The 20,205-nt window shown below is 34.8% G+C and overlaps 1 long non-coding RNA gene across 1 annotated transcript; it reads left to right on the top strand.

Moving 5' to 3' along the window:
* Positions 1 to 6,481: 6,481 nt before the first annotated feature.
* Positions 6,482 to 19,740, top strand: LOC140508888 (uncharacterized). The gene is made up of 4 exons (XR_011968516.1): positions 6,482 to 6,688; positions 7,651 to 7,691; positions 18,557 to 18,848; positions 19,324 to 19,740. It is a non-coding gene; the product is annotated as an uncharacterized lncRNA (long non-coding RNA).
* The last annotated feature ends 465 nt before the right edge of the window (positions 19,741 to 20,205 follow it).

Here is a 20,205-nt window from a genome sequence, read left to right as displayed (position 1 = left end):
CCTTAGAAATATCACCATCCAATGAAGAAGTGAAGAGGGCCCAGAAAAAAATGTTATGGATGACACCCAAGTTTAGAGGCAATGCCCAAGATGACGATTCTGCAAAGGATAGTGAAAAGGAGTAGTCCAAAAAGTAGGAGAACTAGGATAGGAGAAATGGTAATGAATTTAGCGAGATATGACTTGAGCTAGGCCTAAATACAGTGAGTTGAATGAGGCAACCACAAATCAACTCAAAGTTCTAGAATGGGAATTCTGAATATGAAAGGGTTAAATCTGCCAGGTGTTGGTTTCAGTATTAGTTGGTTTAGCATCTGGTGAGATGATACTCATGCTTAAAACCAGGGAATACAGAATCTTCCCATACAATGTCATACAAGAATAAGTTTTTAGTATTGTAATATTTATTAAATACTTTTAGAGAATTTGCCTAGGGATGGATTGTTATATGTGTTATTATTGAGAGGAGGAGGAGGAGGAAGTGAAATAGTTCAAAATTATAGCCCTTTACCATTTGCAAAGTACTTTGTATTAGAATATTTGTCAGGAGAAACAGATTTAAATTCCAACTTGGCTTCTTTAGCTGAAAGATTTTGAGAAAGCTGCTTAATATCTCTGGACTTGTCTAGTCTAGTCTATAAAACAACGAAGGTCTTTTTTTTGTTACTTTATATTTCACAGGATTGTGGCATATATCTAACATGAACCACCACAGCACTTTATGTCCATAAAGCCTTCAACTCACAAGAACTCACCTTTCTATGTGTTGTTCAGTCATTTCAGCCATACCTGACTCTTCATGATCCTGTTTAGGGTTTTCTTGGCAAAAATTCTGGAGTGGTTTGCCATTTCCTTCTCTAGCCTATCTTACAGATGAGGAAATTAAGGCAAACAGATTAAGTGACTTGCTCAAAGTCACACAGCTGGTAAATACCTGAGACTAGGAGTCTTCCTAACTCTAGACCCAGCACTCCATCCATTGCACCACCTAGCTTTCCCACCTTTCTATAGCTCTATACAGTTTTTAAAAAGTTGTTTTTTTCCCCCATAATATCCCTGCCAGATAGATAGGATGTTAAGACTGTTCTCAATGAGAAAGGTACACTGACGTGCTCAAAGTCATCAATTCAGCTTCTGTGTCAGGGTTGAGACTCAAATCCACTTCCATCCTGACTCCAAGCACAGTTCTTATTTCACCAAAATAGCCTGCCAATAGAATCCAACCTTGAATTATTACCTTACTAAAACAATTTGGAACCATTCCAATAAAGTTGTTTTAGTCTGTCCACTGATTTGACATTTCTACCAGGACATTTGGTCCCTATGATAAATCAGTTGTTCACATATGTAAGGGCCAACAAAGATCCAACCCAGAAGGTGGATGTGAGGAGGGTTGAAGATATGACTTTTCACATTTCAAACTTACTTCTAGCTTTTTTTTAAACGCCTACTCTTTGTCAGATCTCATATTTTGCAATAGACGTATCAGATAAAGACTGATCAAACACTACACGCTGCAGTTTGTCTTTTGTCTTTCATGGTCTCATCACTCATTAGTGACACACACCACTCTGTCTGGGACTATTTTTCTCTTTTGTTTAGTTCTCATATTTTTCAATGCACAAAGAGCCCAAAGACAAAGACTCATCAAAACCATCATTAGACTACATTTATCTGCTTTGCAGTACTGTCTCTGGCTTCTATTAATGTGTTAAACATCCTCTGGCCTTGTGGAAGCTGTCTGAATTATTGTGTATTATTGGCTTCTTACTTATCATCTATTAATGACTAGTGGTAGGCATTTTATTTTATTTTTAGCCTTTTGTTTTTGGTTTTCTGGAATAAGCTTTTTCTAATGGTTTGAACTCACAGGAAACTATTTTAATTAAACTATAAAATTTCTTCTAGATTCATTTCTGTCATCAGTAAAACAGTCCTTGTTCATTTAGCAGGTGATGAAATAAGGGAGAAAGATGAAAGAAAGGACTTGGTGTCATGTGATTTGTGGTAAGAAGGGACCTCAGAATATACCCAATGCCATCCCTCATTTTGTAGATGGGGAACCGAAGGGACAGAAAGGATAATTCTTATGCCTAATGCTAGAGTTATTAAGAAATAATTCTAACTAGTATAATAATATGTAGCATTTATATGGCATTTACTATAGCACTGTGCTTTATAATTGTTACCTCACTTGATCTTCACAAAACCCTATAAGGGAAGAGCTAAGTAGCACATCTAGGTTTCCACTCCAGGTCATTTGGTCCTAAATCCAGGCATCTGTTCAGAATATAATCTAGCAAGCTTAAAAGTGAGGTTCAGCTTTATAACTTATATGTTTGTCATATTACATGTCATTTTCCTGTATGAGCTTCACTGTTATTATTTATAATATGGGAATTACATCCTTATTCACCAGCTACTTCTAGGAACTGTCTTGAGTATAAATATTTAGAGAATATTTTAGAGATTATAAATTAACTTTGTACCTTAAGGTAAATATATTATATCTATAGAGTACATGACAAATTGTCTTAGCACAAAGGTCAATTTCTATCAATAGAAATGATTATTTCTCCCTTGTACTTAATAACTAATTATTTTATTGGGATCAAGGATTTTCCCCTTATCTACTTCTTCACCCTGAAATCAACCAGTGTGGAAATCTTTCTCAAAGAAATCTTTGAAGCCAAGATCTAATGAGTCAGTAAATGAAATTCCAAGTTTAGGCTAATGAGAGGTTTCATGTTCATTTTGTTTACTCAGAGATGTCTGGGAAAATGTCAATTCTCCCCTTGTCAGGAAGGTGACATAGAAATTGATAAGTCTTTTTGGTTGAGACTTGGATGATTCAAGTCAGGTACCTCAAGACCCTCATTTTAATATTGACCAGTGTCTCATTGTAATATTCACTTTCTCATTAATTATTAATCCATCAGAGTTGGTTGCCACCCTGAGAATACCTGCTTTTCCAAGGGCATATAAACTGTGAATCCAACACCATGAGGGATCTTTTGTTTAAGAGAAATGGCCAAATGATCGTCATTTTACTAATAAAATGCTGGTCTTATTAATACAGTGAATAAATTGCCTAGAAACCATTTCTCTCAAACTTTTTAAATGCCTCACTATTCAGTTGATAGGCTCTGGTAGGATTAACAGAGGTTAGCATCTCTGGCACTGGCTTTACAAAGGCATCAGAAGGGAGTATGGGTCATAGGAAAATTTTCCTTATGATTTTGTTACGGTCACATCATTTCCCTGCACAAAATCTTACAATAAGAAAATTTTATGATTTATAAAGCTTTCTATGTACATCACCTCATCCCCCCACCCAAAGTAACAATAACAAAAACACTGGGAATTAGCTGTTGTCATTATCCCCATTTTTATAGATTCTGGAACTGAGTAGGAGAGAGATCAGGTGTTCAGGGTCATCTAGCTGAGGTCAAATACTGACTCAGGCATTCCTGATTCCAAGTGCAATACTCACCATACTTTCCCATAACTTGACTGATGAGTGTAAAAGTGTTTCTGAGTAGTGGGGTGAGGAAAAAATACAAAACTCTAACTAATCTCAAAGTAAGAGGGGGAATGGGTCTTAAAGGAGCCAGACACCAGGCATGTCAAGCCTATTGTGGCTGACCCTGACCTTAGCCCCTTACTGTCTTGTATGTGTAAGGTTAATGAGATTTAAGATCTTCCCCATCCATTAATAGGCCTCACATGCAGCCCATTAAGGGAAGTTTGTGTAGAAGACATTTGCTTGTAGGAAGACTTTCACACCTTTTGTTAATTTGTTATTAGGCACTGAGTCACAAGGGTTGTGATGCCTTCTGAGTTGGCATTTTGCTTTGGGGGCTCACTTTTGAGAAGGACTTTGTGATTCCCTGGTCAAGATTCTGAGTAGACATATGTACGGACCCCCTGACTGTTCAGAGGTAAAAGCTCTCTCAATCTAGGGATGAATGTAAAGTATATATCAACACAGAACCCTGTCTGTTGCCCTTTATTTCTCTGCTTATATTTTCTCTGTATTTTCTCTGAAGTTCAGAGTGCTGACTTTTCCCCTGAACTACTGAATGTAATTTTTAAAAAATCAGATTGTTGACCCCTTAAACAGCTATCTTTCCTACTAATCAGATCTAAGAACCTCTGCTAGTACCCATCCTGGGTATACCAGTGTGATTTTCTTTATAGTATGACAGTTCATTTTGATATGGAAAGTGAGATTTAGGTGACTGGGAAAACTAAAATGATAGTCTCATTCAGGTGGTACTGCAAACAATATATTTAAAGCATTATTTACGTCTTGGTGTTCCTTACTTCAAGGTAAAGAATCAATACATTATCACCTTATGCTTCTTCATTTTTGAATTTTTTTCAAAATGAAAATTTATTTTCTCTCTCTCTATGTATATATATATACACACACACACACACACACACACACACGTGTATATATGTATATACATATACATATATATGCATATATGTATATAGTTAAGCAAAACAAGTTCCCATTTTTGGCCATGTTCAAAATCACCCCAAAAGTTTCTATCTATAGTCTGACTCTATTATGTTTTCATTAGGTGTCAGGTGGCTTCATGACTTCTCTGGAATTCTGAATGGTCACTGAATTAATCAGTGTTGCTAATTTTTTTCAAAGTTGCTTGTCTTTACAACAGTGTTGCTGTTGTATAAGTTATTATGTTGTTCCTCTCCACATAATTCAGAAAGACTTCTTGAAGTCTTCTCAAGTTTCTTTGAAACTAATTCCCTCATCATTACTATAGCATAATAGTATCCTCCTACATTTACACACCATAGTCCACTCTCCAATTGGTAAAAATCTCAGCAGCTTCTAATTTGTTAGTACCTCAAAAAGTGCTGCATATACATGTATATATACACACCTCGATACATACAAATGTATCTATATCTCTATCTATCTATCTATCTATCTATCTATCTATCTATCTATCTATCTATCTATCTATTTATCTATATATATGTTTTATCTCTTTGCAAAACAAACTTAGCACCATAACTGGTTCAAAGAATATGCACAGTTTAATAGCTTTGGGGAGGTTATTTTTTTTAAATGCTTTCCAGGATAGCTAGATAAGTTTATAGCTCCATCAACAATGGATTCATGTACCTGTTTTACCCCACACTCCTGCAGCATTCGTCACTTTCTTTTTTATCCCTCTCTGCCAATCCAAGGACTATGAGGAGGATTTTCAGAGTTTGTTTAATTTGCAGTTAGCTAATTATTCATAATTTAGAGCATATTTTTGTAAGGCTATTCATAGCTTAGGTTTTTTTTTCTCTCTGAAAATTTCTTTTTACTACCATTTGACCATTCAGCAGTTGGGGAAAATTTATTCTTAGAGATTTAAATCAGTTCCATATACATATTAGAAAGGAGTCTTTTATCAGAAAATTGCTACAATGATTCTTTCTCGTGTTTACCTGGATTTAAAAATAAGTAATCAAAATTATGGAGGTAACTAGGTGGCTCAGTGGATAGAACACTGGCATCAGGAAGAATTGAATTTAATGCAGGTCTCAGACACTTAGTAATTGTGTGACCCTGGATAAGTCACTCAACATGTGTTTGCCAGTGACCTTGCTGAGAAAACCCCTTGGATATTACTGACATGCTATCTTGCACAGGGTCATGAAGAGTCTGATACAATTGAATAAGAGCTATCAAAATTGTCCATTTTACTTGTGTGACCCTTTCTGTCTCTTGTTTTGTTATGCATTTTTTAATATCAATAGGTCAGGTGATAAGTAATTTTTTTCTTACTCCTCTAATTTGCATAAAATGATACACTTTATGTCTAAGTCACATATCCATTTGGAATTTATCCTGGCCTATGAAGTATTAGTCTACACCTAGTGTATTGTTAATGTGTCTTAAAGTATTTTTGTATATGGGAAGACTTTCTCATCCATTAAGAGGTTCATTTGACCTGCTTGAGTCACATGAAAGCCTGAGTCACATGAGTCTGTGGTGGGAGGAACTTGTTGAACAACTGGAACAGGAAGGGTGGAACAGACTTGAGAGGAAGTGAGAGAGACTAGTTAGACCTGGGAAGGACAGAGGAACCAGTCTTTGCTTGTCTTTTATATTTTTATTTTATTTTTAAAATGAATATTTAAAATGCCAAAGAATAAAATAAGCTTTAATGAAATAATCATCCCAGATTGACTGGCATAATTAAAACATTAGTTAGTCATAAGGGATAAACTTACAGCTGCTGTACTCACTATTCAGTTCTAACTTCCCCTGCTTGACTTGTGTCATTACTGCATAGACTGATTGGCAAGAATTTATGGGGGTCCAATATACCAGTCTGTTATCAGCTTTTGGAAAAAGTACGCTGTAGTGTTGTTTGAAGTTGAATTTGTGACTAATTGCCCAACTCAAAAGTTGTTTTTTTTTTAAATTCTGTCTGCTTAACAGCCCATCATATCAAAGAAGACCAAGAGAACACTAAAGAAGAAAATGGATTTTTTAAATGAGGATTAGAAATTGCAATATTATTTTGTTTCTACTAAAGATGATTTGCTTGCTTTTTGATCCTGCAATATCAACATGAAAGAAACTCAATGCTCATCAGCATTATAACACTCAGAAGGATCACAAATATTTGAAATTAGAGAGAGAGAGAGAGAGGTATGAAAGATTGTATTGCAGAAATTAAAAGATGAAAAGCAAAAGCAAAGACAACTCTTTCAAACAGCAATAAGACCTGGAAATAATGCCACCAAAGCAACATATAAAGTATACTTTATATATATATATACTCAAGAAAAAGGGGAAGTCATTCAATGATGTAGAAATTGTGAAAAAAATATATTATTGAAGTTATAAGATGCTTAGACCCCAATAACATTTCAAAGTATAAAAAACTGCTTCTTTCAAGAAGAACCATAACCATTGGCAGCATAAATGATCCTTCAACTTAAGAGAACAACTTCATGTAATACTTCAAAGGGGAAATATTTATTATTCAATTGATTTGGATGAATCGGTTAATACTACAGGTCTTAAAATTCATTCAGATCCTAACAGAAGATTTTTTTTGCTTTGAAGAGCACTTGCTTTGGGCACTCTAACAAGCAACATCAGGGATATATTATTCACAACTTTCAAGATGAATGACATGAATTTGGATTGAATTTGGTACATTTAGTGAGTATATGTATACAGACGGTTTACCTTCCGTGACAGGAAAACATGAAAGGATTATTGCACAGATTTTTTAAAAAAGTATTAACAGATCCAGATGCTCTCAGTTCTTTTGATTGCATCTTGAATAAGAAAAATCTCTGTGCTAAAGCGATTATTTTAAGTGACACTTTTCAACAGGTTATAAGTATTATATTAATGCAAATGCAACAAGGCATCATCAGTTTTGTAACATGCTAAAGCTGAATGATGAAGTATTCAGTGTAGATTTACTGTATCATTCTAAAGTCTTTTGGCCATTACAGGGACAGATGTTAGCCAAGATTTTATCTCTGCAAGAATAGATAATTAAATTATTTTGAAGAACAGAATGAGCAATGAAGATTGTTGATTATTGTTGATTTTTCACAATCCTTTTGTTAATTTTTTCTTTTATATGTTTCCAGACCCATCTTTATAAGAAGAAAAGAGTAGCAGTAGAGAAAAGGTAAGTTCAGTACTAGTGTTCCAGCTTTATTGTAATCTGCTTCTGTTCTTTGGCATTTCTATTTCCTTTACCTAGAGCCAAATAATTATTTATTATCCTATCCTATTCTTTTAAGATGTTTTTAAAAATCTACTAGGTTTTGCTTAAGAATGATCCCTGCTTAGTTTATTGGTCAGATATATGGATAAGGAAAGAATTTAGTACTAAAGAATATATAGAGAGCATAACAAATGTAAAATAAATAATTTTGATTATAAAAATAAAAAAAAGATTTTGCAAAAAATCCTCAATTCAACCAAAATTGAAAAAATAGCAGAAAACTGGGGGAAACTTTTTGGACACAAGCATCTTTGATAAAGACCTCATGTCTCAAATATATGGAAAATTGAATCAAATTTATAAAAATACAAGCCATTCATTTATTGCTAAATGTTCATAAACAGGTAGTTTTTTTCAGACAAAGAAATAAAAACAATCTATAATCACATAAAAATTTTCTAAATCGCTATTGATTAGAGACATACAAATTAAAATAACTCTGAGGTGCTAGCTCATACCAATTAGATTAGCTAATATGAAAACAAAGGAAAATGATTAATGTTAGAGGGGATGTGGGAAAGCTGGACACTAATGCACTGTTGGTGGGGTTGTGAACTGATGTAACCATTCTGAGGAGCAATTTGGAATTATTCCCAAAACACTATGAAACTGTGTAGACTCTTTGATCCAGCAGTATCACTGCCAAATCTGTATCTGTAATTAAAGAGGCGTAAAAAGGGGAAAAGGACCGATTTGTAACAGCTCTTTTTGTAGTGGCTAAGAATTGGAAAATGAGGAGATGACCATCAATTGGAGAATAACTGAACAAGCTGTAATATATGATTTTGTTGGAATATTATTATGCTGTAAGAAATAACAAGCAGGATGATTTCAGAAAAGACTTGAAAGACTTACATAATTGGTGCAAAATGAAGTGAACAGAACCTAGAGAACACTGTACAGAGTAACAGCAATATCCTTTAATAAAGAACTGTGAATAACAACTATTCTCAGTGATACAATGATCTAAGACAGTCCCAAAAGACTTGTGATGAAACGTGCTATCTAGAACTGATATTGTCTGACTACAGACTGAAGCATGCTATTTTTTTCTTTCTTTCTTGATTTCTCCATCTATTTATTTATTTATTTATTTTCTCCTCCCTTTCCTCTCTGTTTCTTTTTCCTTCCTTCCTTCCTTCCTTCCTTCCTTCCTTCCTTCCTTCCTTCCTTCCTTCCTTCCTTCCTTCCTTCCTTCCTTCCTTCCTCCCTCCCTCCCTCCTTTCCTTCTTTTCTCTGTTTCTTTCTTTCTTTCATCTCCTCATACAAAATGACTGATATAGATGTGTTTTACATGATTACACATATTTAACCTATATGAAATTGCTTACCATCACAGGGAGGGGAAGGAGAGAGAGGGATAAAATTTGGAACTGAAAACTTAAAAAAAAATCAAATGTTAAAAATTGTTTTAACATTCAACTGCGGAAAAATAAAAAATATATTTTAAAAAAGAATAATTTTTGCCTTAGCCTACTTTCCCTTCTATACTCCACTTTCTTCCCCTTCACTCATTTATTAAAAGAGATGTATTTTAACGTCCAGCTTTGTTTGTGTGTTCAATACCCACATTTGCCCAATTCAGATAAGGGTTAAAGTTTAAATGAAAATTTTCCTCTCATCTCTTCCTTATTCTATGTATAAACTTCTTATTACATACTCCAAAGACATGAAATAATTTTCACTTCTAAAATTTTATATTTTTTGCTCTCTGCTCTTTTATAGTGGAGAGTGCTTGTCAATACTTGAATCAGATCTGAATGATACATCTGTGGTTTTGCCCCAGTTAGGGTTCCAATAGTTGCTGTTGAACTGAGCTACTATAAGCCACCTGGAATGTTCAACACATTCAGAGAGGCTGAACTACATGGTCTCTTTTGGTCTGTACTTTCCGCCCTGGTTGTTCTGCTGTAGGCATCAGACAGGAATAGAAGCTGGAAATGAGACCTTGTCTGTTCCTGAATCCCATTGAAAAAGATACTATTTCTGAACTTGCTTCTTGTTCAATGCACAGTCAAAGACCTGTGAATGCTTCTTACTGTATAATTTTGCCTCTAAGCTCAAGCACCCTTCTGAGTCTGCCCTGAATTTTTGACATTTAACTGGGTAGTATATTATAAAACATCCAACTTGAACCTGTTCCTGAATTCTGCATAATATCAGAACTCCACTGGGTAGCCTAGGACTTCTTTCCCTGGTGCATTGCCTTGGCTCCCTTTTAGTTTCCATGGACTATAATATTCCACATTGTTGAATAAACCTGTGGTCAGTATCCATAGACCTATCTGGAGTCTGCTCTATGCTACCCTAAGTTGAAAATATGAATCAATGGATTTTCTTTAAATTCCCCAATCAGGACTTGATTTGGTACTTTTTCTAGATCTTTGTGGAGGAGTTATGTTGGGAAACTTACTTGTACATCTTGCTACTCTGTCTTATATGCTGTACCTCTATCATGCTGTTTCTTACAGTGTCTTTCTAGCGTGTAATGCATAAAATATAAACTGATGACACTGGCATTCTTGGGCCATCCAGATTCTGCTACTTTCTGCCTTTCTAGCCTTACCTCTTATCCAACAGTGTATGCATATTATGAGCTAGTTAACCTAGAGAATTTGCTAAACACCTGTACACACACCAAGCTTTCCATTTTCATAGCCTTCCCTCATTGTTTTCCACATATGAAATGTCCTCTTCTACTATATCCATCTTAAGAATTTCTTTCATGAAGTCTTTCATAATTTACCCTAATAATGCATTCTGATTTATCCTCATTTCACATTATTTGATTACATACAGTATTAAGGTCTTCCAATCAAACTCACTCTATATTTTTAATTATATGGCATTTATTTTTTATACTATTACTTAAGCCTGCATTTCTTTCCAGAAAGACTTGTTCATTCTGACAGCACATAAATATGAACAAGAGGACTGCACAATATGATCTGAGGAGCTAGAAGCAGCTGGTCATATGTCTAAAATCCCTGAACCAAGTCATTATTTCTTACATCAGAAAAATAACTGACCATTAGCCTGAAGCACCTAACATATCTCAAAGAGGACCAAACTGAGTTGAAATTATGATGTTATAATACTCTAAGGCAGGGATTCTTTATCTGGGAACCATGAAAATTTTCAAAAGATAAATTTTGATAACTGTATTTCAATATAACATATTTTCTTTATAATCCTATGTATTTTATTTTATGTTCTTAAAATATTATTCTGAGAATAACGAGAGCAGGCTTCACTAGATTGTCCAAGGTGTCCATGCAACAACAAAGATTAGAATCCTTTCTGAAAAGGTCATATGGTACATTGCCCCAAACATCCTTGGGTTTTAAGCAGTGTGAGTGTTATTATTCATATTTTTAAATGAGGAAACTAAAGTGCAGAGAAATCAAGAACATTGCTCATAGTCATAGAGCTACTGGTATTAGAACTAAGACCTCACGTCTCCCAACTCAGTGTTCTTTATACAATTCATCTCTACCTTGAACTAAATATAATTTCCTTTTCCAAAGAATATATGGGCTGCTCTCATTTTACAGGCTCTCAGAGAACTTGAAAGGCAGGAGAGGAAAATAGGTATATGTGACATAATAGGCACTTGTTCCTTAAGGAGTTCGGGCAAAACTTGAAGAATCTGACATCCAAATAAAGATACTGAAAATGGGGTGGATGTGGGAGTGGGGAAGGCAAAACCACAATAGAGCGAAGGCAGTGATTATGCAGAAGTATGTTTAAATAGCAACCTAACAAATGATTTAGAAAGCAGTTAACACACACAGCAGTTAGAGGTAGAAAAAAAAATAAAACCTCCAGATAAAGACAAATCATATTGGTTTAAGAGCGATCAATCCTTCGGAGAAATGGAAAAGAGAAACACACACAGACACACACTCCTTCTGACTATTCTTTCTATTCATTTCTGAAAAACAAAGAAATATTCAAGTGCTTTAACCTTGTAATAAAAAAAGATACCACAAACCCTGGCACTTCACTTTATTTCAAGTTTTAGGCCACAGTCTGTTCTTTCCCTTGCTTTGGTCAAATTATTTAAATGAGACAATATAGGTAAGACACTTTTCAGACCTTACAGTTCTGAAGGCATAAATTTTTCAAAAGATAACAAATGAGCTGAAAAGGACTTTAAAGGCTACCTAAGCCAGTACTCTCATGTGAAAGATGAAGAAACTGTAGGACATATTTTAGTGACTATTCCAAGGTTATCTAGTGCAAAGGTATAAAACAAAGAGCACTTGTTCTATATAGCATCCATCAATACTTCCCAATACTATGGAAGCAGATTAAAATGCAATTGGGAAATATTTAACAAAATGGAAAAAAAATAATAATACAAGACAGAGTGGATTATTTGAATATATGGTTTTCTCTGTCAATATGCTGCAAGGATCCTTACATATGATTTAGTGGCACACATTTTTATTAGAGCCTGATGCCGAAGACGACAGGTAAAATAAGCAGACCAGGGCTTCTGATGTCAAAGCCCAACATACATTTTACTGAATGACTCACAATGTTTTCTTTTTGTTTGGGGGTGTATTCTGCAACATGTCTAATGTTGCAAACTATTCCTGAAATGCCCGGTCCCTCCGTTGTACATTTTTTTCTATTTTCTAAAGCCCAGCTCAAGTATCATCTTTTCACTGAAGTTTTCCCTAATCCTTTGGTTTGTAACAATTTCCCTATCTTTGATCCTTACCACTTCATTATCATAGAATCACTGCAGATTTAGATCTCAAAGGGCCCGTAGAGGTCTTATACTTCAAACTCCTCATTCTGTAAACAAGCAATCCAAGACCAGGAGACAGGGAATGATTTGCCCAGTGTCACATGGATAAGAAAGGATTGAACTGGGTCTTAAAGTCAGATAATATGATTCTAAATCCAGTGCTTTCTCCATTTGACTATATGATACCTTGCTACTTAACGTTCTCCAGAAATATGATCACAGATCATAGAATTAGAGCTGGAAGTGACATCAAGTATCATGTAATCCAAACCCCCTCATTGTCAAGAAGGAGAAAGAGAGGTCCCAAGAGCTCTGAAAATGCCTTAACCATGATCACAAGGTAATAATAGTAGTCAGGACTGAAATTCAGGTCTTCTGATTACAAATCCATCATCTTTTGCACTGAAACATTTGAATTTTTATTTCTACTGTGGTCACTTGTGTTTTATGCATCATATTTTTTTTCTTTATATGCTATTAGTTCTGTGAAAGTAGAGAAACTATTTAATTTCTTTATCTCTCTGTAGAGTAATTAACATAGTGATAACAAGTATATAATTTGATAGAGCCAAAAAAATAAAATACTGTTGAATTATATGGAAAATAAGTGAAGGTACTTTCCAAAAGGCACAGAATCATAAAGTTCTAAGTTACTTAAATTACAGTTTTGATGTTAGAGTGAATCAACTTGTAGGCTATATTTGTAGGCTGATTGAAATTGAACCACCCTGATAGGCTTGTCCTGCCTAATCTTTGGCTCCTTTATTATCCATTGTTCCTGGGGGTTTTAGCTTCTTTTAGAGTTTTGCCTAGATTATCAAGAAAGTATATGTCAGCTAAGATGTGTCTGATACCATAATTCTGTGGTTACAATGATGCACTGTGACCAGAGACTCTCCTGTGGTCTATCAGAAATTCTGTTTCCATATGCATGCTTTGTAAGCAGTATCTCCAAATAGCTAAATATTTCATTTTGAGAGCATGGATAGACAGCTGGGCAGTAACATTTAAGTAGCATCAGTAGCAAGACACCCACTATATACTACACTTGGAACGAAGATGGATCAGGAAAAATGATATCTAACTGACAGTCAAAGATAGGATCAACACAGGTAGTCAGAATCTCCTTTTAAAAACAAAACACACATGCACACAGTCATTGAATACTTATAATGTGCAGGAAACTGTGCTAATTTCAGACCCCCATCCACATAATGATAAATTCAAAATATTATTTAATCATCCAAATAATTAGATTTTGTAATTAAATCGCACTTTAAGTATGGCAAAGAACTTTTTTTATAGCAACACTTTGAGGAAAGTACAAATATCCCCATTTTACAAATAAAGAAATTGAGGGAAATTATCCTTGTACTCCAATAATTTATATTTTTGAAAAGAAATAATATGTAAACATATAAAAATTTACATCAGTACACAGAAGATACAGGATATTTCTTTGGGGGTGGAAGACATTTTCTTTTCTATGAAAATATAGAAGGATTGACCTAGGTTTTTTATATTTATATTCTTTCTAGCTCTAAATTCCATTAACCTAAGATATATAAATAAAATAAATGATGAAATATACATTACCTGGATATATTATCTGAGGTTTTCTTACTACTCTTTATAGTAGGTACCCCCAAAATCAACCTTCCCCTTTTGCAGATGAGCAGAAGCTTAAAGAATTTTAATGATTTAAGCAACTGAGTGTCAGAGACTAGTATATAGAGAGCATTATTAGATATTTCAGGAAGAAAGATAATTTCTAAAGTGATTATGAAGCAAAGACTGCAAGAAGTTGACATGGAATGGGTGTTGAAGGATGGGCATGTTTTTATAGGTATAGATGTGGCAGAGAGAGAGAGTAAGAACTTTCTTGCAGCAAAGTTAACAATGCAAAATTTTCGTTCTGTTTTGTTTTTTTATCAATGGCAGAGGGCATCTTAAGTGGGACGCAGGCAAGAGTAATGCCTGTAGTAAAAGGCATCTAGTTTTGGAGGGGTCACACTGAGAGTTATGAGTGATCTGTGTTATGATACAAAGGTTACTGAAGCCATGTAGAGGAGTACCGCACCAAACTTCTCTAAAGGTCATAGAACATAAATCTAAGGGGAATATAAATGTTCCACTTTTAAAGACAGACAGACAGATGCTCACACACACACACACACACACACACACACACACACACACACACACAGAGGCAGAGAGACAGAGACACATAGAGAGACATAGAGAAAGAGAGAGATAGAGACAAGAGAGTTCAAGTTCTCCAGAAGTAGCAAGGGTTGTCGCACTCTACTCAAAAAAAAAAAATTACTCTTAAGTTAAGCTTTAAACACCTATTAAGATCTAAAGTTAAAAACAGACTTATTTTTTCTCTGAAGTTTGGCCCTTTGTATTAAGGCTGCCACCTCTCAACCAAAGACAGATGAGGATGTGTGTGTGTATATATATACATATATATGTGTGTGTATGTATATATGTATATGTATGCATGTATATATTGCATTTAAAGGACTTGTACCTCCTAGTCCATTGTTTATGTTCTACTTTCATTGGGCGCTATGGGGCTATGCAATGAGCACTGGGTTTGGGAACAAAGGACATAGGGTTGAATTCTGATTTTGATACTTTGTATCTGTGTGAGCTTTGGAAAATTACTTTATGCTGTAATAATACTGTAGGTAAAAAGAGTTTAAACCCTAAAATCAGAGGGCCTGAGTTCAAGTCACACCTTTGATCCTATGTGCTTACATGATTTTGGGCAGGTCACTTGACATTGTGTGCTCAGTTTTCTCATAGGAAAAGGAGAAGGGTTAGATTAGATGACCTCCAAAGTCTCCTCTAGTTATTTATTTTTAATTGATTTAATAATTTAATAAATTTATTTAATAAATTTAATAAAAAATTTCTTATTCTCTTATTTTTTAAACTTGGTAAATTTGACATTCCTCTAGGCCTCAATTTTTTTCTATAAAATAAAAATAATGATAATGACCCTCATCTTTATTTATCATATGAGACTATTATAACAGTTCAATAAGATAATATATATGAAAGAAACTATCTATGAAGAAACTGAAATTACGAGAAGTCATGTTATTTGCCTAAGGTCACACAGCTAGCACAAAAGATCCTGGACTCAGATTCTAGGTGTCTGATTACAAATTTATTGTCATTTATACTTCAATGCACTGTTTCCTCTGAACTTCATGGGAGCTGTTATTAATATTTTTAACATTAATAAGGCATTACTCAGGGGTGATGACTAATGCTGAAAGTTGATCATGAGAGGTGGCACAACAATCATTCTGATCAGTACACAGATTTCTACCATTTTTCCTTCTTGGGACCCCACAACAAAGTCTTTCATTTCCTATTTGCATCTCTTCCTTTACCCTCTTCTTCCCAGAGATCCATTATTTAATCCTTTTCAATAAATTTTGTTTTCCTTCTGTTTGGTGGTTTTGTACTCATTTTCTCTGCCTAAGTTCTTAAAGTCTTCTTGTTTTGGTGAATCTATCTATATTTCTCATTTTTTATACTGCAGTAATGTATCTTTTAATTGATGCACTGATTTTAGAGTCATTTGTCTACTGATAGGCAGAAATATTGTTTTTACTTCTTTGCTACAACCAAAGTTACCAATATAAGTGGTTTTTTACATGAGTTATTGTGTTCTGTCTTAGATTTTTCTGAAGAATATGCTTGGCAGAGATGTTACAAAGGGATCAATTAGGGTGGCTCAGTAGAAAGAATTCCAGGGCTGGAGTTAGAAAGGCATTTCTTCCTGAGTTCATATCTGTCCTCAGATACTTTCTAGCTGTACGACCCTGGTCAAGTCATTTAACCCTGTTTTCCTCAGTTTCCTCATCTATAAAGTGATCACTCCAGTATCTTTGTCAGGAAAACCAAATAGAGTCATGAAGACTCAGTCATAACTGAAAAATGACTGAACAAAAGTAAAAACAATTCATGTTACAAAATCAAAGGGTATATACAGCTGAATATTATCCCAAAATTATTTTCCAAAATAGACTACTTTACAGTTTCACCAACAGTGCCTTACTGTTCCTCACCTCCTCCAGCCCCTTCAGCAAGCCCATCAAATGTGTGTTGATATTTGGTTCAAATGTAGATAAAATCCTTATTGCAATGAAACATTTCTCTACATCCACAAATCTATCTTTGTAGAGTAAAGGACAGCTAAGGCAGCTAGGTGGAGCAGTGGATAGAATTCTAGGCATAGACTCATTTTCCTCCATTCAAATCCAGTCTCAGACACTTATTAAGTGTGCCACCCTGGGCAACTCACTTAACTGTTTTTTTTTTTTTTTGCCTTAGTTTCCTCATTTGTAGAATGAGCTGGAGAAGAAATGGCAAATCTCTCCCAAGTCTTTGCCAAGCAAACTCCAAATGGGGTGACAAAAAATCATGCACAATTGAAGATTATTAGCAACAATAAAAAAAGGAAAGATAATTTGAAGGGGAAGTAGGAGAATGAGATGTTAATCTTGGTTGTGCCACTTAAGGAATATATCATCTAGGACAAATCACTTAATATGTCTCACTTTCAATTTTCTCATCTCTCAGATCTGAACAGTAATATTTGGTTTATTTTGAATAATTCCCTTTGTGCACTGTAAATGTGAACTACTATTGCTTAAAATTTATCTCCAAAGTATAAATCTTAGTTATTTCTTGGACTGGTGGTGGGATTAATTATGCATGTACATTTTTGTGTGTGATGCCTTACAATTGCTTTGCACGTAGTGTACTCTCTCACTCCCTGACCAGCAATACTTTGATGGCAAGATGGGAAGGTGACTAAACTTGGAATAAGAAAGTGTATCTTAGAGTGTTCTGACTCTTACTAGCCGTATGATGTTGGTCAGGTCATTTGTCCATAAGACAGGCTTGAGAAATAGATAGGAAGAAAAAAAGTTAAAACCCAGAGTTCATCTTAAAAAAAATAATCGAGCTAACTATGTACCACCTCCTCAACTTCTCGTTTTTTTTTCCCCTTGGTGAAAAAGAGTTCAGATTTAAAATTTAAATGAAATACATCCTCACTTACATGTTTTCATGAGTACAGTCTCAGAATCTGCTCCTCCCCCAGATTTTTTCTCATGAGTAGTCAGTACAGACAAGCAGTCTTCTTTTCAAGTTCAGACGGAGCCACTCAGAGGAGGCTTCCAGCAAGAGGAGAGAGTTCACAGACTTCAGTATATCCAACCTGAAAATCGGGCTCCTGAAAACTACTAGTGGAGAGGTTCACTTAGGCATGCAATTATCCATCTCACAGGGCTAATTGCCCATTTGCATGCACAATTTAGAAAGCCATAGTTGAAATTTGGTCCCAGGCTCTCCAACACTCATTTTCTCCCTTGAAATTGTCATTTTAAAGAATGCTGGATGCCTAAAAACCCAGCCTCATTATGTAGTTCTGCAGGAAGGGTATTTTCTTTTCTTTCTTCGAACTGGAAGATTCTGGGTTTTTTTGTTTTTTTGTTTTTAATTAAATTATCAAAGGGAAAAGACAGATGTGCATGTGGGAATATCTACTACCCTCATCCAGGCTTTTCTGTTGGAGAGATTTTTTATAAGAAAATAAGAGATTCCCAGGTTTCCATAACACTTCTGAAGTCATCTGGTCCAACTTACACCTCCAGCAGGAATTGTGTCTGCTACAGCCTTGACAAGAGCTCATTCAGCTATCATTGGAAGACCTACAACAATATAGAGTTCAGTACAAATACACTTGGAGTCAGCTCTAACTGAAAGGAAAATGCTGTGTATATTGAATAGAAATCTGCCTCTCTTCAACATCTAGATATTGTTCTCATTTCTAATGTTTAGGGTCATTCATAGGCACTACAGCTCCTTTTTTACATCATAAAAATTCATATATTTGAAGACAGAAACTTTATCCTTTTTGATCTCCAGGTAGAATGGCCTCATTTCTTCCAAATAATTACTTCTATGTTATGGTCTCCAGGTTCCTTATTATCAAGAGGTGTTGTGGACATAGAGTCAATGGTCAACGTTGGTCAATTATCTTTCGGAAATGTGGAAATCTCGGTTGGACATAGAATTCCTCGATGAGATCTGATCCAAACAGAGGATATATGGCTATCACCTTCCTGTTCTGGATATTCAATCATTCTACTAGAAGTTATTAAGCACCTAATATGTGCCAAGCACATCATTTGACCTAGAAGATACAAATATGATACGTAAGAAAATTTCTATGACATTACATTCCACTGAGGAAGACAATGTCTAAACATGTAAGTATATGCAGAATATACAGAAAAGTACTATATTTTATCTTTTTCAGACTAAGATTGCTTTAACATCATTTGATTGTCATGTGATATTCTTGAATGTATTCAAGAATAATAGCTAGTAATTTGGGTACCCAAAGCAAGTAACCAAAATGTGCCTTGAAAAAAGCAGCATGAAATGCAACCTCAAATCAACTTTATAATTCATTATGTAAACAAATACAAGAAGTAATTAAAGACAAATTCAGTTGAGTGAAAGGGAAATGAATAGTGACTTCTACATTCCCGAATATACATGTTAAGTTTATGTACACCCTAATTTTTCATGTCCTGTATAACATCTTGGTCATTGCATTGTACTTAAAAGTCTAAGAACATGAAAAACCTAATATATTTTTATATTATCTTAAACCAGAGCTAGTGCATGTAGAAAGTTATCTTTATAGTGAATATATTTAATTACATTATTTTTTTCTAGATCACATATGACTAGACCATGGAGGAAGGATGTTAAAGGTTTTTGACATGACTCCTGAATACTCCCTCAGTGGGATTGCTCACTGCCTCTTCATATGGAAGACCATGTGTGCACATATATGTATGCAAATATTTTATGTCAACACACATCATTTCTAATTGTGCTATTCTATATGGACAAAACCTACCCTTGGGCAAGAATGAATGTGTCAAATAGTGTAAATTGCAATTTCCCAAAATGTCAAATTGGAAAAAGAAAGGCTGAATCTCTTCAGAGAGGGGCCAGGAGCATTAAGTTGGCTTCATGTATTTAAAATCCAATTTTCTGAGATGAGGAATACTGAGTCAAAGAACCAGAGAAGAGAATTCTTGGATTTATAGCAAGATCAACCAAAGAATACAAAGGATTGGTCAAAAGAAATTTGTTGTTGTTTCTGTTTTGGTGGGGAGAGGGTAGAAATGGGGTGTCAAGGAGAAGGACGCATTATATTACATTATTACATTATTTCTCTTTTTTTTCGCCTACAGGGCAACTAGGTTGTGCAATGCACAGAGTGCCAGACCTGGAGTCCTGAGTTCAAATAGGGCCTCACCTACTTACTAGCTGTGTGACCCTGGGCAAGTCATGTAACCTTATTTGCCTCAGATTCTTCATCTATAAAATGAGGCTAGATAAGAAAATGGCAAACAACTCCAGTATCTTTGCCAAAACAAACAAACAAAAAACACAAAAAGGGGGGAGGAATCATGAAGAGTCAAATGTGACTGAAACAACTTAACAACAAAAACAAAAATTTTCCTAAGGAACAATGTACAACTAGTAGCTTTTAGACACAAGTTGAACTAGATGCTCTCTTTTTTCTTCCAACTCTGAAATTGTAAA

Source organism: Notamacropus eugenii, chromosome 5 (assembly GCF_028372415.1).
Source record: "Notamacropus eugenii isolate mMacEug1 chromosome 5, mMacEug1.pri_v2, whole genome shotgun sequence".
Lineage (NCBI taxonomy): Eukaryota > Metazoa > Chordata > Mammalia > Diprotodontia > Macropodidae > Notamacropus > Notamacropus eugenii.
Note: the sequence above shows the minus strand (reverse complement) of the source record. Positions and strands in the feature narration are given on the sequence as shown.